Below are 20452 nucleotides of genomic sequence, written 5' to 3'. Positions count from 1 at the left end.
ATTGCTCTCAAACAGCGCATTTCTTTTTTTCTTGATCCGTGAATTATAGCAGCAAGTAATTTACAGAGAAAATGCCTTGTTCCTCAGTAATTCAGTTTAAGGATGTATAGAAAGAGTCTTAATGTCTTATTTAGAGTACCGTGTTATTCACAGAATGTATCTGGGTCTTCTTGCTGCCAATGCTATCATGGGCAAATGTTTGCACATTGAATAAGACATATGTATCGTTCTGGCTTGTTGATAGCCTCATGGATCAATAGCTGTCAGTGGATTATAGCTAATCCGGGCCTTGCATTATTGCTTGTGGGGTGTGTGTGCGTGTGTGTGTTCAGAAGTTCATATAACACAATAAATAAATAGGCATGTGGGTATTTGTTTTGCTCTGCATTGACATCCATCTAAGCCAGAGGTACCACTTTATGATTTTCTGTACAGCACTGGGTGACAGCCTATGGGGAGAAGAAACAGTACAGAGGTTCATGCGGGCTCTCAGCACAGTGCTCCAAAGCCACTTACACCATCGTCCTATTCTTGAGCGTCCCAGAACAGGCATATGTGCTTAACTAATCGTAAATCCCTTGCTGTCCCTTTACAGCCCTGCTCGGCCAAGCCCCTTTTTGGAAGCATTGCAAGCTTCCACCCAGCACAGCTGGATCCAGCGGTGCAGCAGCTGAAGTAGTGGATGCTTGAGCCAATGATGTATGCGTGAATAGTTCAGAGAAGACAGATAGCAATATGGGACTCGCCAGGAACAGAAAATCAGACTCTGCACAGGTGGCCAAGTCCTTATGAACAGCACTGAAATCACGTCCTGTGTGCTCTGCTCTACCACCTACTCTTGGAAAACTTTATCCAACATTATCCAGTAGTACAGTCCAGCGCAGGTGCTGCACCTTCTGCGTGCAAATTCCTGTTGGCTGACCTCAACGTAAGAGATGCTCTTCCATAAGGTCCTGTGCCTGGTGGCTGGGTGTGCAGAATGTTGTCACGCTCTGAGCATGCCACCCTTGGGGCTGAGCACTGCACTGGCCCGCGGTGTCTTCTTGCAGCAAAGCTTCCTCCTGCCTCAGTTCAGTGCCAGAAGAATTAGAAATTCCAGAGACTTCACAACAAGCCTTCAACCCTGTCGCACACCTTGGTTGGGGAGGTTGTCAACCATATTTACCTTGGGGACCAAAGACTGCAGGGTCCTGTCTCTGCCCCAGGCCTTCTTCTGCGTTACAGCCCCATTGCAAGCAGCCAAAATCTGCCTCTCAGGTTCCCTGCTGCTCCTGTGCCTGGTTCCTATCTACTCGCTGCATGTGACGTTCCTCACTTGGAGCAGACCTTCACGGGCTGCCTCCCTGCGATCCCACCACTAATCCAGGAGCCAGTGCCAGCCCTGTGCTCCAACTCACATCAGTCTCAACGTACCTCCCGTTGCCTTTCCTCAGAAGAAGAGCCCACGACCTTCTTTCTTCCACTTGACTTTTTTGACTGCGTGCCCCAAACTCATCATTGTTTTTGGCTCTGATGGCCAGCACACACCTTCATGTTGGCCTCGGTGTGGCGGGGCAGACGGTAGAGCTGGCACACAGCACACGGGGTGGATAGATGTTGGCTTTCTTACCCAGTTACTCTGGGATGTGTTGGCATCTGTTCAAGAAATTTCTTGCTCAACCTTGAAATTCCTATCTTTTGCTATAAAGGTAATGGGTAATGTTATGCAGCACTGAGGATATATACAAGGCCCAAACAGTTCCCATGTTGTGAAGAGGTATTTTGAACTTCTGGCATTAGATTTGACTGATGGCACCCGTTTGAATCGAGCATGTTACTATACACCAAATCTCACCTCTTCCAGCTGGCACGGGGAGATCTGGCTGTGTTGCGTCTGCTTTGCACCTCATCAGCAGCAAGGATGATGCTGGAACCAATTTAGGTGGTGATATGGTAGACAGCGCGTGAGGCAGAGCAGGATGTTGGGAGTGGCTCCGCATCTGTCTCCCATCATGGGGTCTGGCTGGGATTTTTTTGGCTGGCTGTGAGAAGAGCAAAGCTTAGCGAGCGAGGAGCACATGTGCCTGCAGTGCACAGTCGTGCCTGGGGTTGCAACCGGGGAGGGAGCAGTGTTTAATAGCGAGGTTATGGCATGGGGCTGAGTGTTGCAAGAGCTGAGCTCTTCCGCTGGGTCTGTATCACTCACTGGTGAGATTTGGATTTGTCGCTTCAGACCAGCAGAGCCTTAAGCTCTTTCTCTGGTTGTTAAAATGCACAAACTGGTGCTGAAGGGTGTGGTGCAGCTTAGTGTTTGGAAAGAAGTGTAAGGCTGGTTTACTGGTAAAAAGAGCCTTAGAAAAGCCAAAGCATTATAACTCTAATTCATAGAGTAATTGAGGTAGGAAGGGACCTCTGGAGGTCATCTGTCCACGAAGAAGGGTCATGCTTGCTTGTGCTGCTAGCCTGCACTGCTCTCTTTACTGGTTGTGCATGGTTCAGTGAATTTTGAATTTCTGAATATTGTTTCCTTGCAACATTCTTTCCATTGCTTGTCTGGTCTGTGTATCTTCTGAGTTTGAGAACTGTTTGGGTTGAATTGTGCCAAACTGCAGACTGGAGCCTTTCCTCTGCACACCCTTTGCTCCATGCACAAATGCCTGGAAAACAGTCTGATTCAGAGCAGATTTCAAGCCTGTGGATCCTCAAAGAGGCTCACGATTTATATCTGGGGCTCTGTTGCATGAGGGGACATGACACCGCATGCACAGAGGTGGCTGAGCCACGTGAGGGCCAGCTCCTAAACTGGAGCAGATGCCACCCATTTGGCTTCACCATGAAACCCTGTGCTATCAACAGCCCTTGGCTGGGCAGTTGGACCCCAAGCAGCTCCGCTGTCCTGCCAGGCAGAGGCGAGCAGCTGGAGGGGGTAACACCAACAGCCATAAGCGTGCCCACCACAACCAGGTCTCCAACACAACTCAAGCCTTATCTCGCAATAAGACCCATTGAGGAGTGCCCTTGATTTGAGAGGGACCTCTCGGACAGTCTGGGCTGAGAGGGTTGGGGCAAGTCTTTACCCTCTTCTTCAGATCTGCATTTCCTGGGCTTTTGAAACTTTCCTCTAACCCTCCCCCTCTAAGAAGCCCTCAGCCATTCCCTCTCCCCCAGTTTAAATAATAATGCAACATTTTTGACAGTTATCTGTCTCCCACCCAGCGCCTCATCAACAGGGCATAGAGCTTATGTCTGCTTCACGTGGGCAGGCACTCTTTCTTTTTTTGCAATCTATGAAAGGCTAACAGAAGAAAGCTGTTTGCTATCTGTGCTGTTGCTTAATCCTCAGTCTCCAATTCCCTCTATCAGCACTATCAGCGAGACTTTTCTCTCTGCCACCATGTTGCAGAACAGCAGATAACATAATCCTAAATCCAAGGTACAATTTTGACCCTTCCGCCATGCCGAGCTTATTTTTGAAAGCAAAGTCTCTTGCATCAGATGAATCACAGCTGGTAATATTCTCCTTCAGCCTATATTTCCTCAGTATCAAATCAAGCCCCATGTGCTTTCTGCTGTCTTATTTTCTGAAACTATTTTCAGTTTTCATTTGAAAATGTCTTTTAATGTGGTCATGCGTGTAAGAATTTCTGGTAAGAGGAATCACAAAAATTCCATGATGCATCTCTCCCTCCTAAAGACCTTTGATTTATGACTAAGAAAAATTATTCTTGCTGCCCATAAAGTAATTTTTCCAGCATGTTGGTTACACACAGGGTAAGATTAGTTCCAAATCCAGATAGCTGTGGATTTATCAAGCCATCTAAAACGCACATACACACACATATGCTTAAAAAAGATCCAGTGGGCCAATTTTTTATGTTACAGAGAGTAAATTAAATCAAATTAATTAAGTTACCTTGGCTTGCTACCAATGGAGTTGAGGCTGGGACATGGCCCAGTTCTGCGTAGGTATTACCATGATCACCTGCACTTGCCTTAGACCAGACTTTTCCTCTGTGCACCAATTACCAAACAATAGTAATATTATCTGGTTTATTTTATATTAACAAATGCTTGCAACCATATATCTGCTTTACTTACAAATAATAATGTCTTATAGGAACATACCTTCATCCTTAACTGTATCACAGTGAAAAGCACGCGATTGATGAAGGAGCTTTTTGGAAAAGCCCAAGTGGTTTGGATTTAAGCCCTCTGGAAAATTACTATGAGCCAACCTCCAAACTCATGAGACATTTTTTGAGGAAAAGACTGTGGCTAAACATAATGGGTTAATACATTAAGTAGAAAAGGTATGAGGAGGTCTTTTTCCAGAGAAGAGGCAGCTGCAACGCTGGGTTTTCATGGAAGCAGTTATGACCCTGCCACCTCCAGTCACGTAGGCTGGCTTGGAAATCACAAATGTTATTAGTTTGTTTGTGCATGTGTGTGTAAAACCTTTGCTTCGCATCCTTAGAGTGTGCTTAATTCTCCCCCAAGATCAGGAAATGTCCCCCCCCTGCCCTGCCAGCACCTCCAAGTGGCTATGCCCATTTGACAGTGTGACTCCAGAGGCAGGAGCTGGGGCAAAATCTCTGCACATCATAGGCTTGGAATTAAGGATCCTGCAACCACGCTGTCACCTCTGAACATCCCTGGTCCCAGGCTGCTGCTCCTTAAGCAGTTTATGCCACCTGTGCTTGTGCCACTGGCACCCTGTGGCCTTCAAGGGCTCAGCAGATCCTGGCTGCCGTGGTTAATCCTGGAGGTGCCAATGACACCCTCCAGTTCAGGCCTGGAAAAATCTCCTGAGCAACCCAGTCCTTTCCTAAATTATCGTGGATTGCTGTGAAGAAGAGTTTGACCTGTAAATTAGACAGTAATTTAGAGAAAGACTTGGCCCTTTATTCCTCAATGTGGTCACATGCTGCTGCTAGTGGTGCCTGGTGGCACCTCGTGCTCCTGCAGCTGCCCAGCATCAGTGGCTGCTGGAATCACTTTCTGAGCCCTGACCCAGCTCCATAAAAATGGGAGCAAAATTTGGCTGCTTTAGAAAAGCCATCCAGAATAGTTTCTGCATCCCTAGTATCTCTCCTTCTTAACAGAAAAGGATTACTTACATAGTTTGAAGGCATCTTTTGAGTCAAGTCAAATAAAGCACCAGACCTGACTATAGCCAGGAGTTTCCAAACTTGTTTGGGGTATTTCTAGTTTTGGGTACCTGACTTGTGATCTCCTCATGGACCAAAAGCCTATGCTGTGGTCCCGTTGGCATGTGTTTGGTTGCTCACATGAAGACCCCTAAAATTTTCTAGTGACGGGAAGATCTTGCTGCCTTCTTCTCTTTGTGGGCAAATGCATAGTACATGACTATAAACCCCCCACCTTCTGCTTCAGGTCTTTCAATGTGGAACTAAAACAAGCCACACACAGCAGTGTCTCTTTGGGACTTCATATTTGCACATTATTATTTTCCTCTGTGGACTGCAGCAGAGGAAGAGGCAGCAACATCTGATGGCAGAGGAATTTGAGCAGCCAAAACAGGGTAAAATCCAAGAAAACAGTGAAGCTTTGGTAGATTTTCTTCCTGCCCTGGAGTCTAAATAGTTTTTCCATCCCACAAAAACACTCATGAAAGGGAGGTGCTTTTCTCTTCTCCTTGTTTAACTGTAACAAGGAGCATGCTGTGAATAAAAGGTGCTTCCAAGAGCATCTGGAAATACTTCCCACCCCAAGCAGAGACTGGAGACTCCTGCTGTGAATGCTTTGCTGCATTCAAAAAAAGAGAAAAATGAAACTCAGCTAGGACGTTTGCATGGGTGGGGTAGCGGCAGGTGGAGGAAACACAGGCTGGATGTCAGGGAGCAGTGGGCGCCCCGTGGGGACACTGGTGTATTCTGCTGTGAATGCAACGCCACTGACCCGGAGCAGCCGCTTGGCTCTGTGATGGAGCATGCAGGGTTTGTTTCCAGCTGTCCTGGTGCCTTTTGCGATGGGAACAACCTGGTTAAGAGCTAGCCTTGGTCTGTTGAACCTCTTGCAGTGGGGGATGACTCCCACCGGGCAGCAGGTGTCCTGGCTGGCAGTGGAGGGAACCCTCCAGGTTTTTAGTTGCTAATTGAGTCCATTTGCTGGGCGGCCATTTCTGTGATGCTCATTTGTTGGCTATACCTGACTGTGGCCAATTCACAAAGTGGGCAACACCCACACCGTGAAATGACGGTGAGGATCACTTTGGTGTGCCTGATAGATGGAGTCATCCCCTTCTATAGCCAAACCATCTCTGCCACGGGCAAGTGCCTGTTACAAAACTGGAGAGAGAGTGAGCTCCTGAGACTGTGCTGGTTCTCCCAGGGAGTTCTGGAGGGGCTCTATCTCACCTGACACACACCCACCGCCCTTATTTTGAGGGCTGGAAGGATTTGTAGTCAGTGTGCAAAACTGCAAGAACTTGGTGTTCAGTTGCCACGCTCTGACATAAATGACCTTGGCCTGGTTAGTTGATCTCTCAGTGTTTCAGTTTCTTATGGGACTATTAAGGCTTCCCTTACCTTGAGGGCATGCTCCTTATTGTCTGTGAGAGGCTAGGGGATCACAGGAGAGATGGATGGTACATGACTTGGCACTTATGTGTGCTATAAAATGTTCTCAGCAAGGTGCTTCTCCCTTTCCTTTCTGCAAGCACGTACCTTGCTAGTGAAGCTTACAGTTCAGCCAGTCCTGGTTGCAATATTTTTTTAAGACCTGGTAAATATGGCCATCTAATGATGCCACTTTTACAGAACAAGATTGGCTTCAGAAGATGCATAACGCAACCACAGGCTCATCAGTGGATCACAGATCTTGTCTGTGAGGGCACAGTTAATTCACCCCAGCTGCTAGAGGTGCTCCAATATCCTCTTGCGCTCCAGTTCTTTCGCTTGCTACCCCTCCAAGCAGGGTGGGATGGGTATATTACTCTTTCCTGGACAATGTCAACTGAAGATCAGAGATTATTATTTTTTTTTTTTATGACTTGCTTCATGAAAGCCTGAGGTTTTCTGAGCTGAAGATAGAAATAGCTTCTGTAACCTAACGGAGGCTGTTTGGCACAGGCTGTTCACTTGCTGGCTTCCCAGTGGCAAAATCCCAGCAAGAGCCTCAGAGGGTGATATGTGGAGAATAGATAAAAGCCATAATATGGCAGAGAAGAAAATCTGAAAGTTTTCTCATGCGTGTGTCTGTCTGTTGAGATGTATTTATTATCAGTTTCATATAATTTTATATTTTCCAACATATTTCAGATATATGGTATGATATAAAAATATGGACTCTCACGACAGTGTTATAAATGATTGGAAATTACCAGCTGGGAAGTTTGTCATCTGCAATATATAACACAATGGAAGCATGTTGTATTAAAAAAAATCTATATTTCAAAAATAAAATAATAAAAAAGAAACCCTTGTCAGAAGCAATCTGTTTTCCAGGAATATTCTGGATGTAAAGTGGAGATTTATAAACCCTGCAGTGTGTGCACAGAAAATGGATGAAAACATGAGCTGCTGGTTGGTGTTAAACTGCAGTGGCGTTCCTGCAGCTCTCTGCATCCAAGCCATGTGTACAGCATGGACCGCTTCCAGCGGGATCCAGCAGCATTGCCTTCCTCCTTTCCAAAACTTGGAAGACCGCACTTCCCTGGTGGGGTTTGCACGGGTACGGGACAGATGTTCGCTAGTCAGAAACTGGCCTTGCTAAGCTTTGGACATAATTCTGGACCTTTTTTTTTTTTGCTCTGTCTTTTTTTTTTCCCCGGAGACTAGGAAATTAATGTATTTAATTTAGATGAGGATGTGAAGAGCTGCTGTTTATCACAAAAGAAGTAGACATTTGCATTTATGTGAAGGTAACTAGATTTTTGACTATCATATATTTCAGCACAGTTGTGCATCCACGGGAATAAAATTCATGTTTTTGTGCCAAATATCCAGACATCTGTCAATTGAAATACAACTGAGTGTGTTTGACTTAATAAATAGCAGGCTGTCATTGCGAGGACTTGCCACCCAGAGAAGCCGTGGCAAATGCTATGCATTTGGCTATTGATAGCTGTCGATCTATGTGACAATGGCACTAATAAGGCTAACCAAGCTGGCCCATGGAAAGATGAAAATAATCCCCAGACGTTCAGCTCAGGTTTGGAAACAGGCGGTATCTACAGCTCTCATATTAGCAAACACTCAGGGGGATGTGGGATGAGCATGGAAAGGGCCAGAAGTGATGAAAAACATACTTCACATTGCATTTCTGTGAAAATCAGCTACGGGAGCACAGTGGTGGCAGAAATGGGCCCACTGGCCTGGCCAGTAAACGCTCACGTGAGCAGCAGCCAGGGGCTGTACTGGGGCAGGGATATAAACCTGGGTGTCCTGGCCTGAACAGAGCCGTGCTGGTGAATCCCATTCACAAAACAAGCAATACCTAATATTTTAATTCAATGGACAGTCTGATCTAGGAGTCCTTCCATTTTATGGCATCCTTGAACTATCCATTTTTTCCCCGGTTTCTTAACCAGCTGCTTGTCATTAATATCCTTTTGGAAAGCCAAGAATTTCTTTTCCCCCTAAAGACGCCTAAGCTTCCATGCTTCCTTGACTCGTCGCAGAGCCTCCAAGAGAATGTCTCCCAGCTACTTGCTAAAAACTATTTTTAGGGAATAGATTTACTGCTGAAGAATAATTCAAGTTTTTCCTTCCCCACAGACATCTTCTGCGAGGCCGCGGCACAGGCTGTTCGTTTGGGTGGGATAAGTGCTCATGGCCAAGGTTCACCTCCAGGAGCTGTCGGTGAGGGTGAGACTCATGGCAGCCAACAGCAACCGCCATCTGAGCCCAGCTTCAGCTCCTTTTATAGCCAGTGAAGAGAAATAGTCACTTCTAGAGTGTGAGGCGTATGCCCTAATGTAGCCATCTGTCTCAGGATGAGACGGATCGTGGCCCGATTTCTCTTGATTGACTGTAACGGGAGAGTAGCACCGCTAGTTGAATGGATGGTGATACTTCAGGAGCCTAATAGTGGACAGGATGGACACCTCCTTTGATCGCTTCTGCTGGAGAAGGAGCTATGTCTACTTTATGTGACAGGTCTGAAAAGGACCAGTGAGAGCTTTGGGTTCAAGTGTGCATGAAACCTTAGCTAAGCTCCTGGATGGCTGGTGGCACAGTGACCTCAAGGCTGGAACAAAATCCCGATGCAAAATAAATACCTGAAAATGGACAGAGAGGTACTTACGGGGCTGAGAGTGGATTCATTCAGTCCTTTTCAAATATACTAAAAATAAGCACAAACACTAATGGCCTCTTCAATGGTTGGGAAGATATTATCGTTAATGGACTTCTGTGCTCACTGTCCACTCTCCGCCTAAAATTAGTTTGGTGTCATTGGCCAAAGTCAGACAATATTGCCTAGGCTAATTCTGTCTGAGTGAGATAATGGGCAACATGGGCACTCCTCCAGGGATTTCAGGTGGCAGAGCTGTAAAATATTTAGTGAGATAAGGACCGATGCTGTTTCAAAATAGTCCAGAGCAACACATCAAAACCAATTTTTGAAATGCCAGAACAATGTCCCCTGCATCCTGGTGTGTTTTCTGTGCCCCCCCCGCCTTTTTTTTTTTTTTCAGAAATAGCCCTGGGGGGAAAAAAAAAAAGAAAAAAACCACTGAAGCCAAAAGTGGGAGGATTTGATGGATCTATGTAAACTCTGCATTTATTCTATTCCAGCTCCCCCTTTTTTCTGGAGGTGGAAGATTTTCTTCTTGCAATTTATAATCTTATAATATTACCTTTGCACAAGACAGGGGAAGGTGGGGAATGCGTTTCTGGTAATTTCTAGCTGCTTTTATTAGATCATAGGCTAATTCCCAATCTTTGAATTACGTGCAGCCTTATTTACACTACATTATTATTTCATTTACGGGCCCCTCAGAGCTCTCAGTCACTTCGGGGAGCTCACTAAATTTGCCTTTCATCACGTATTAATGAAGCGTTAATAGCTCACCCAAGCCATTTTTGAGCAAATACCACGTGACGTGTTTGTTTTGTGCAAAGAGCCCATGTGCTTTGCTAATGTACGACCGGTGGGGACAAGGCACACGCCACCTTACTGCTAATTCCTTCTCCCTTTGCTTGCTTTGCTTGCGCACGATGTCCTGGCCCTTCGGGGACCGGCGCGGGCCTCTCTGCAGCAAACCGACCTCCTGAAGCTCTGCGCACCCCGTCTGGTGGCAGAGGGCAGGAGAATGAGGCAAAGTCATTGAAAATCGGGCAATTTCTGGAGGCTGGCCCACGGCAGGAGATCTGCTAGATTTGCACACGACTGGCAGCTGGCGTGCTGGGTGAGCAGAAACGGGCTAGAGCGTTGCCTGGAGGAGCAAGGGTGGTGAACTGCCTCGTGCTGCCCAAATCGGCGGGGCGGGAGGTCTGAGGCTGTGCCTCGCTCGCCAGCCTGCTCGGGGGGTTGGGGATTTTGACTTGCCCGTTACTGCCTCTCCTCCAGCAGTTAATTCTGTCAGTGTGTTTGCTCCTGGTTATTGATTTCTGGTGTGTTCTTCCCTCCAGACTGAGACCAAAATTTCCTGGATTTTGGTTTTTTTAAATGACCTCGGTGAATGAATTGAGCTGGGTGAAAAAGGCAGATTTGCATTCATGGGCAGCTTTATTCTTTGCTAATTTTTTTGTGAAACAAGCAAGTTCCAAATGCAGGGGGAGAAATACAACCCTTTTTTGCCAAGTCCCACCAAGAAGGAGCGTTTCATCACCTTTTTTTTTTCCCCGGTAGTCAGGAAGCATCCATTTTCCACATTCCCTTCCACGTTGAATCTTTTGTGGTCCCTGGCTCAGGTGGCTTTGCCAAAATGGAGCAAGAGGATGAGGAAGGAATAAGAAAGTACACAAAATATGTTACATTTTCTTATCTTCCCTTTTTTTTGTCTTCAACTTCTGCCTGATGCCTTCTGCCCTGACCTGGCAGTGCTTTGGGTTAGCGCTCCTGCAATACAGAGAAGAATGAAACCTGAAGGGCCGGGGCATCTGCTCCTGGGCATCACGCTAACCAAGCAAGCCGGTGCAGGATCAGGCTGTTGCACGCAAGGAAGTGATGGGAAAAGGCACAGCGTTGTCTCTTAAAAACACTTTCAGGAAGAGCTTATTGACAGATCGTTAATAAATGCTCTGAGCACATTTCAGAGGTGTCCTGTGAGAGAGCGGGTGATAAGGCTTCTGCAGAAGGTTTTATCGTCCCTAAAACACCCCTCCCTGAGCAACCCCCAGCACCCCCCTGCTGCTCAGGCAGCGGGACGGGGCAGCAGGGAGCTGCGGAGGGGCTGACGGAGGCTCTTGTTCTGCATGATGGAAGGACTTGGAGAGGCAACGCCGCCCTGAGGAGCAGACCTCGCTACTAATTCAGCATTCCCGTTAGCGAGGAATGACGTCTGCGGCCCCCTCCAAAGGACAGGGGCGCGTTTCTCGCAGCACGCTGTGTTGCGAGGTCCATTGCGGCGCGCTGCTGAAGGAACAGAGTAGTGTTTAAACATATTCAAGAAGCGTGGTGCTTCCCTTTCTTTAATGCACCTCCCATGAATTCTCCGGGATATGTCACAGGATGTGACCCTCTTACAGCTGACCTTTTAATAACAATAAAATCACTCAGTGGTGCACTTTATTTTGATTTATTGTTGCACAACATAAAGGGATTATATATCAAAGGAGGCACTAAAATGATAAGACTAATAAAAACAGACCAAAGGAAGATGGGGAATAACTGGGAGAAGTTTCATTGGCATTTTCAGTCAAAAGAGATAGGAAACCATGGCTTATCTTGAACAGCCCTGGAAAGGATTTTTTTTTTCCTCCTTCCTGACAGCTGAAAATGCAGAGATCATGTCAAAATAAACTCATATTTTTTAAAAAAAAAAAATGTACAGGCTATGTAGAATCTATCTCCAATAATTGAAGTACTGGACATTTTCTGCAGGCTTCAGCTAAGTTATTTTTTGCATTTAAATGATTTTCAAAAAGGAGATTCATCCAGAGCCTTCATATATTTTGATTTTATTTCTTTTTTATTATCAGGGCACTTTGATCCGTTGGCATAGCAAATATCAAAAGTTAGACTGACAAACACTTAAAGATTTTCTTTTAAGAGAAGAAGCTATGAAAGGGGCAATCATTGCTCAAAAGCTGCTATTTTATGTCCCTTCCAAATATTAGGAATAAATGCTGGTGGGGGTGCTTTCATGCCCGCCCCCCCCACCCCCCCCCCACTGCCCCCCAAGTGATTTGTGCAGAGTTTGCTGCTGGGGAGAGATTCCCAGCTGAGGTGGAGCAATTCCTGTTGTCTTCCTTATTGCAGCAGGGTCTGAGGACCCCGGTCGTGGCTGGCCGCTGCACAGCGGTACCTGGTCTCTCCAGCGGATCTTGCCGTGGAGCACAACGTGGTTGTGCTGGAGTGGGTGGCTGTCCATCTCTTAGCGCCGGCACAGCCGTTGTGGCTGTGGCTTGCCCAAACACATCCTTTGGGCAGGGTGTGGGGTGCCAAGGAAATGGTATTAGAAGAAAACATCAAGGTAAACCCTTAGGTTTGGACCGAAGTGAAGCTTGCTGGTGTTCAGCATTTGTCCTGTGCTCTCAGAGCACGTGTCTTTGCATACGGAGAGGGCAGACACTGAGCCAGACTCGGCAGTGAGGTTCCCCAGGACATGGTGGTGAGCCAAGGCCAGGAGAGGAGCTGGTCCCGGAGGTGGTCCCGCGAGAGCCAGCGCACTCTGCCAGCCTCCTCGTGCGGGTAAGGGGCTGAAGCAGAGAGCAGCCGCCGCGCGCGGACAAACAATGCGCTTGTCGAAGCAACGTGCACGGCAACTAAAATTGTGAATTTGAGTTATGTTTGAATAGATTCAGTAAAAGATGCCGGGAAAACTTTGGAAATGTCAAAACATTACTTCTTTACCCTTTATGGATTGTTGGAAGTGAGTGTTTTGCATTTTTATGTGATGTTTAAAGAAATCCTAGTTCCATAGCAGCCTTTTGGTTGACTTATGGCAAAAGAAGAAAGTTTTTTAAAACATGCCTCAATCATTCTGTATGAAACTAAAGGTTTAAAGTGAGGATTTTATCACCGTTCAGCCAAGAAGTTGTTCAAAATCTCCCTCCCAGTTCTACCTGATCTCCTTTCTCCTCTACTTTTTTCAGCAGAGCAACAACCATATCAGGAAAGCTCTGCTACCAGGAGGCTAAAATTCAGCTCATCAACATGGACACGGGAGGTCACCTAGTCCAGCCTTTTTCTTCTACTCTAAGCCTTAGAAATTAGCAAACATTAACATTTCATCAGTTAAGGGGTTTGGATGGCAGCTCACACAGTAGCCGTGTAAAAGCAGCACTGGCTGCGCCGCAAGTCAGCCCTTCTGAGGGTGTTTTGAGTGCAGCTGCTGTGGTTAATTCACGTGCTGGTTGTGACGGTAAGACCAGCCCACTAATGTCACAGCTGGACTGCAGTCCTCTGTGTGCCTAGAGTAAATCCGCTGGAGACTGTGGAAAAGAGCAAAATAATCAAGAATGAAGTCTGAAAACACAAGGAAGAGGTCTTGTAAGGAAAGAGAAGAAATGTTTCTGACTAAGGGGGTGGCATGCTATTTCATGGGTTCCTGTCTTTGAGGAACCCACAGACAGGTGTGCAATGAGTGTTAACGGGGCACTGGAAGGTCACAGCCAGCGGGACGAGGGGGAGGAGGTAGAGAGCAGCCAGAGGCGGAGAAAAGACCCGGATAAGAGCAAGTGAGATGAAAGTGTCCGAGCAAGGATTGGTGGGACTCTGATGCTCGTTGCAGTCCCAGCTGAAATGGATACCTGAGCCCATTCCTGAACAAGGACCTTCACAAAAGACGTTTTTGGCTTTGCAGTTTTATCCTGTTGGCTGGTTTAGGAGCTGAGCTCCTCACTGAGTGTCTCTCGCTATGAGGCTGGGGAGCATTTAATTTCTTATTCCAGGAGGGGAACGTGAAAGATGAAGAGGAAATGGCTGAGTTCAAAAGGTTAGGTTGGGTTTTCTCCATCAACATCCACTGACTTTATTTTACTGTAGAGGCACTTACCTGAGGCCCCTGCTCGAGGAGGATGGTCCTGTGGACAGACATGGCCAGAAGACAAAACCAACCACCAGCCCACCTAAGGCCTCATCTACAACCTGGAAATATAAATTTAGGAGGAAGAATTTGGCCATCTTTAAGTAGTTTTATGTTGCAAAAATGTACAAACAGGACTGCTTTTCATGCCTTCCCTAGGGTTTTCAGAGAGGAGTCTGCTTTTCCCTACTCGATCATAGAAAGTATTAAAAACATCCTTGGACCTGGATCACTCTCTTGCACAGGTTCACGGCCAGAGCCAGAGCCTGTGCCAGCACAGATGGCATTGTTAGACATGTGAGGGGAATAAAGAAAAAAAAACAAGAAGAAAAATGCTTTTCAAGAGTCGTCAACCCTCCAACTTTGAAGTGCCAGGGCATGTTTGCTGCAGTCATTTCTCAAGGTCCCCACAGAATTGCTGAGAGGAAGAAAGCTGTGTTTAGAAAAGCTGCCAGATGACAAGACCTGGGGATGTAGGACACCGAGCAATCACACGGTGCTTTGCTTGCTCAAAGTGCACCTGCAGGGAGGGGAGCAGGGGTGGGAGGGGGTGTGTGTCGTTGTGAGTGTCAGGGGAGAGCAGGAAGGGATGAAAGAGTCTCCTAAATGCTTATAAATACCTGAAAATCCATCCTGTGGCTGCTTCTTTTAAACATACACACATTTTTATATAGATACGTGTATTTCTATGTGAATATACAACTCCTTTTCAGTCGTGGGCTGTGAGTAGCCCAGCAAGCTCATGCAGCTTGGCGTGCCTGTGTGCTGTGTAGGTGTGAAGCCCTGAGATTCCCAAAGCCAAGGGCACGCAGGAGACCTTCCTTGGTGCTGTCTTACCAAATACTGGAAGTGGCTTTTCCTGGTGTGGCTTCCCACGGCACATGAGCACTGGCGGGTCAGCATGAGGGTGTGGAGGAGAAGCAGAGTGATGCCGGTGTGCAGTATCTTCTTGCCCCAAATATTCGTCCTGAAGCAGAGCTGGCACAAGGGGTGATGGTTTTAAACTAAGGGAGGGTAGATTTAGGCTGGATATAAGGAGAAAATTTTTTATTATGTGGGTGGTGAAACCCTGGCCCAGGTTGCCCAGAGAGGTGGTCGATGCCCCATCCCTGGACACATTCCAGGTGAGGCTGGCCGGGGCTCTGAGCGACCTGATCTAGTTGAAGATGTCCCTGCCCATGGCAGAGGGGTTGGACTAGATGGCCTCTAAAGGTCCCTTCCAACCCAAACCATTCTGTGATTCCATAATTCTATGATCCAAGCAAAGCCATATGCTATGAACAGAAGAGGACCCTAGTGTGGAATACGTGCAGAATGACAGAAAAGACACTCTCGATGCTATTTTAGCCTTGTGCTAATTTAGCACACAGATGCTATTTTAGGCCCCTAGAGCAAAACCCAGGCATCACTGAGATCCACCAGCTAACATCAAAATGGAGGGGTTTTATTTATAGGTGAAAAACCTCCTGTATCTTGGTGCCACCCTGGCCCTGAAGGTCTCAGCAGCAAGTTGGTGAGATCCTCAAGGTAGTCACACCCTTGGGCCACCCTTGGGACCTGCTCCTTGACTGTTGCCAGGGTTTGGTGTACTTTCTTCCTGCTCCAGGAATGTTTATCCTGGGCAGTATAAATACAGAAGCTTTTTAGGTATAGAAACAGGTAACTCCTGACCCCTGTCTGTAGGTGTTTCATGCCCACATGTGGATGTGGACTGCCACGTGCTGGGTTTGGACACCTAGTAAGGAAGACGTTTGAGCATATTCTGAAGTTGTTTGAAAATCAGAAACTCCAGATTATTGTTGATGAACCTTTTGCTGCTCTTTATAAACAAGCTCCATCCTACAACAAAAATTACACACAGGAAACCAAAACCAGCCAGTTCTTCCCCAAAGACTAGAGGCTGAAATGCAGCAAACCTTGGGTTTCAGTCCCATCCTGGTGCGAAGAGGAGCCTGCTCACCTCCAGTGATGAGAGACCTGGCCAGCCCAACGGTGGGTGGCAGTGCTGTTGCCAAATGCTCTTTGATCCTTGCAGTCTGAAATCATCCCCTTTTAAATGCTACTTTATTACAGGGGTGTAGGAGCAGCTCTAATTAAAAATCCCATGACTCAGATAGCAAAGTAATGGGATACAATGAGAAGAAAACTCAGCCCAGAACAAGTCACACTGGCAAGCGAGTGGCACAGGGCCTTGGAGTCACGGCTTTTTCATTATTTATCCTTCAACTGTGTGATCTCAGGCTAAACATTTAACCTCAGTGCCTTACTTGTCCTGTTTGTAAAACGGAGGTAGTATTTTCTGTAGGTGGAAGGAGATTTCTAAAGGGAAACACAGATCAGGTACAGAGTGTAGCTATTGCAAACGACTGCGAAGTCCTTATTTCTCTATATGCTTAATTTGAATTCAGTTTTTGTCCATTTTTTTCATTGAAATCTGAGACCACAGATTACATGGAGCAAGATTTGTAGAAGTGATTTCATGAACACCCTTCTGGCTGCATCGTGGGGTGTTTTCGCACAATCTTCCCACCAGCCTGTGGCCTGCTGTGGCTTATTAATTCGCTGCCTTGATTACCTCCGTACCACTGATGAGCAGCCTTGCTTGTTAAGGATGCTTTTCTGCCAGGTTTGTCACACTCCGGCTTCAAGTTTAGGCCTTGAGAGTTTTGGAGCTCAGACTGATGGTGGATGATGAGGTCTGGTTATGTAAAACTCCTGGAGGACACGAGTATCTCCCAGATGGAAAATAACAACATAACGATGAGCTAACAGAGCCCTCTCATCTCCTGCTCTTGGAGGCAGAAATCAAAGCCGACATGCGGTCCTGCTGGCTTGCAGCATCTCACTTGCGGGACCGGCTTTACTGAGCAAGCTCGCTGTAATGATCTGGCCGCTGACTTCCCCTGCCCGAAAAACCCCAGGGTAAGAAAACATTTTCTGAACCTGAGGTCAAAAAACTCTGCTCTGTGACTCAAGAAATGGACTCGGAGCTGCTCGAGCAGCCTGAGCATTGTGGCGGGCCAAAGTCCAAACGCAGAGCCGTGTTTTGGTTGCGGTGTTTTATTTAATTCAGGGAGTGGGAGACGAGCTGGTTTTAAGCCCAAGCCTGTTGTGTCATTAACCACAGAGATGCAGCTCTTGCCCTGTTCCTATATTCCTCCCCATCCTTTGCTGAGTAAATCTTGACAAGGATGTGCTGGCAGGGCTTAGGAAGGCTCATGTTTTTATGAACAGTTTGCTGGAAGAGAAGGAGGTGCTAGGGCTTGTGCTTTATGTAGTGGGCTGGTGGTTGGAGCAGTTTTCCAGGCAGAACCCAAGAAATGCTTTTAAAACATCCAAAATGACAATAATCCATGTGATTCCCTTGCCTGAACTGCCTTCATTTCAGTAGGCTGCATCAGGGGAACTCACCTCGCCCTGGAAATTTCTCTGCAAATGATCGCCGTGTAAAACCACTGGTCCAAACCAGAACCGCCATGGTTTCACAAAGACTGAGCCCAGTTGTTTCAAAGGGACACACTAACAACCAGATAATTTTTTAAGGCAGGTCACCCTTTGCAAAAGAGCCTCCATCCCTGCTCTCAGCAGCAGCTCAACTTTTCTGGGCTGCTGCAGCTCATCGCTGCATGGGTGCGTACACCACCTCAGGACACACATCAACCAAGCTAAAAAGTGCCGGAGGGACCAATATTTGACCCAGGCCATGAGATGTGCTCAGCCAGGCAGTGACCCTGGTTTTGGCCCTGGGAAGGGCCATCAGGCTGGAGCACTTGCACCTACGGGGATGACCCACCCGAAGGCACATCACTTGTGCTCTCCGCATGTCCATTTCTCCCATCCGAATATAATCACTATTCTCTGTTTGCAGTACTTTCCAGCTTCATGGAAATATAGATTGGAATATGGGAAAAATAGATGTGGTCTATGGTTGAGGCTTTAGGTGCTTTCTATGAGGAATGCAGAACAGGACAAATTTTTCTGTGCTCCTTGCTTCAAAGCAAGGAGAGTCTCCTTGCACTCTCCTGAAAGATAAGCCAGAGGTCTCCAGCTATGGCCCCTATTAAAAACACAATGTGATAAGTCTACTCTGGCCTATTGAACTGGCATGGCAGGGTGGCTCTCCCGAAAGCACTTGATTTACTACCCATAATGTTTTGATTAAAACATTGGTCTTATCTGGCACGATCACATGAGGCAGAGCCAAACCTGGTTCACCAACAACTTAAAATGTTGCTGTTTCCTTGGCTACCCTCGGGGATTAGTCCTTGGTCCAATGCATTTCAATATAGTTATCAATGATTTAAAGCAGTTTTTTTTCTGATGATAAAGCGCAGGTGGCACAAGGAGTGATGAACGGCAGGTACCAGCGAGGGCAGGTCACTGCCGCAGGGTGAACCCCCTGGCTAAGCACAGCCTGAGAAAATGCATGTGAATAACAGCCCAATGCAAACTAATGCATCTGCCTGCAAGCAAAGGCTGCAAATCAGACGCACAGGAAACAGGACGTGAAGGTCGCTGTGTAATTGTCTCAACAAGTACTTTCTATAGCAAGAAAGGAGGGACCGACGCCTTCCTTGGAGATAAAAATCCCCCACGTGCACAGGACCAAGACCTTGCCTTTCTGCACAAGGTAAGTGACACCCTCATGATGTAGGAAAGGTGGCCAAAGGTGCCAGAGGATGGAAAAACGAAAAATATCCAGTAGCTAGAAAGCAGGCTTTGTGCTATGAGGTTCAAGGAGTCTATCCTGCTCAGGGTAGCAAAGGCACAGCAAAGAGAGGACTTGGCTGGTGTCGGGGGGACATTTGCTTTGCGGGATGGCTGGAGAAGCTGCACCGGGTCTGATGGCTGGAAGCTGAAGGTTGAGAAACTTGGCCATGAAACAAAACACATGTTGCTGGTGGAGAGGATGACAACCCTCCTTCCTGGAGGCCAAAAATGGGTAGAAACCGTAGGGAAACCTTGTATATGCTAATCATAGAATCATAGCATCATTTAGGTTGGAAAAGGCCTTTAAGGTCACTGAGTCCAACCATAATATCCACCATCAGTTGGACTCCTCTCACCTAACTTAAGGCACACATACAGAGAGGTCTGAACTGGTCCCTCTGGCTCTGTTTGGTGCCAAAGGAGCAAGAGGTGTCATTTATTTGCCCTATTACAGACATCCACCTTCAGAGGAGGGGAATTACACCCAGCAATGCTTCACTCTACTTTTTGTCCAATAAATCTGGATGACCATGGAGGGACTGCCCGCTCCCCCAGTGACTACCTCCTGGTCCTGTGCTTCACCTTCCCTTTAGGTTGTCCCAAGGACCATGCAAGAATATTTTCCCCCAATACACATCTAGCCATGTTTTCTGAAGTTGATATTTTCCCGAAGCATCGGAAAAAGCCACCAGTGGGGCTGGACCAGGTGGTATCACGGGTCACAGGAGGGTTTCCCTGGGTCAGTGTGGCAAGTGCTGCAATAGCTTTTCTTCTCCCTCTGGATTAAGGAGGGTCAGATGCACATGTCTCTGCTGGACATATCACAAAATCTAAGGATATCTTAATTTTTTAATGATATAATTTTTAAAAACTTTTTTCTTTGGCTGGGGGAGTGACATTTTGGTGCACAATACAGTTTCCCCAGTTCGCTTACCTTTCTGCTAGGGTGAGGGCTTTCTGGTGCCCAAGGGATGCTCCGAATCCCTGGCATTACAGCCCGGATCAGCAAAGCACCTGCAATCCTGCACCCCATGTACAGGTGGGGGATGCTCTTGAAGATGCAAATTTGAGTACGTGGGGGGACATTGTGGTCAGCTCCTGCACCAGGTCCATCTTCCATGTAAGGACCAAAAAGATGAGGTGAAGAAATTCAACATTTTCACAGAAAAAAAAAACAACCCCAAACCCTTGCTATTTAAACACAAAATATTCTTTTATTTGTCACCGAAGGCTACACACGGTCACTTCTGTCTGTTCGCTTCTTTTTTTTCTAGAAGGTATCTACATCTGCACTTATTTACAGCCCGGTTGTATTTACACAGTCAGGAATACAGTATTAGAAACACAAAGTGTCGAGAAAAAAAATTTCTCAAAAAATTAGTTCCAGACTTCAGGAAAATTATTACACAGGGTAATGACAAGAGTCTCCGGTGCTGGGCTTACAGATGCAGCTTTGATACAAAGTCCTCTCCTCGGCTGGAGCTGCATTAGAAGCCCTCACACAAAATAAACATTTTTTTTTTTTTAATAGAAAAGTGTGATTCTTTGATTGGTTATTTCAACAACATCTGCCAACTGTCCAAAAGTTTTAATTTTCTTTTTGGAAAG

This window comes from Phalacrocorax carbo, chromosome 1 (assembly GCF_963921805.1).
Source record: "Phalacrocorax carbo chromosome 1, bPhaCar2.1, whole genome shotgun sequence".
Taxonomy (NCBI): Eukaryota; Metazoa; Chordata; class Aves; order Suliformes; family Phalacrocoracidae; genus Phalacrocorax; species Phalacrocorax carbo.
The sequence above is the reverse complement of the archived record's forward strand: the minus strand, read 5'-3'. Positions refer to the sequence as shown.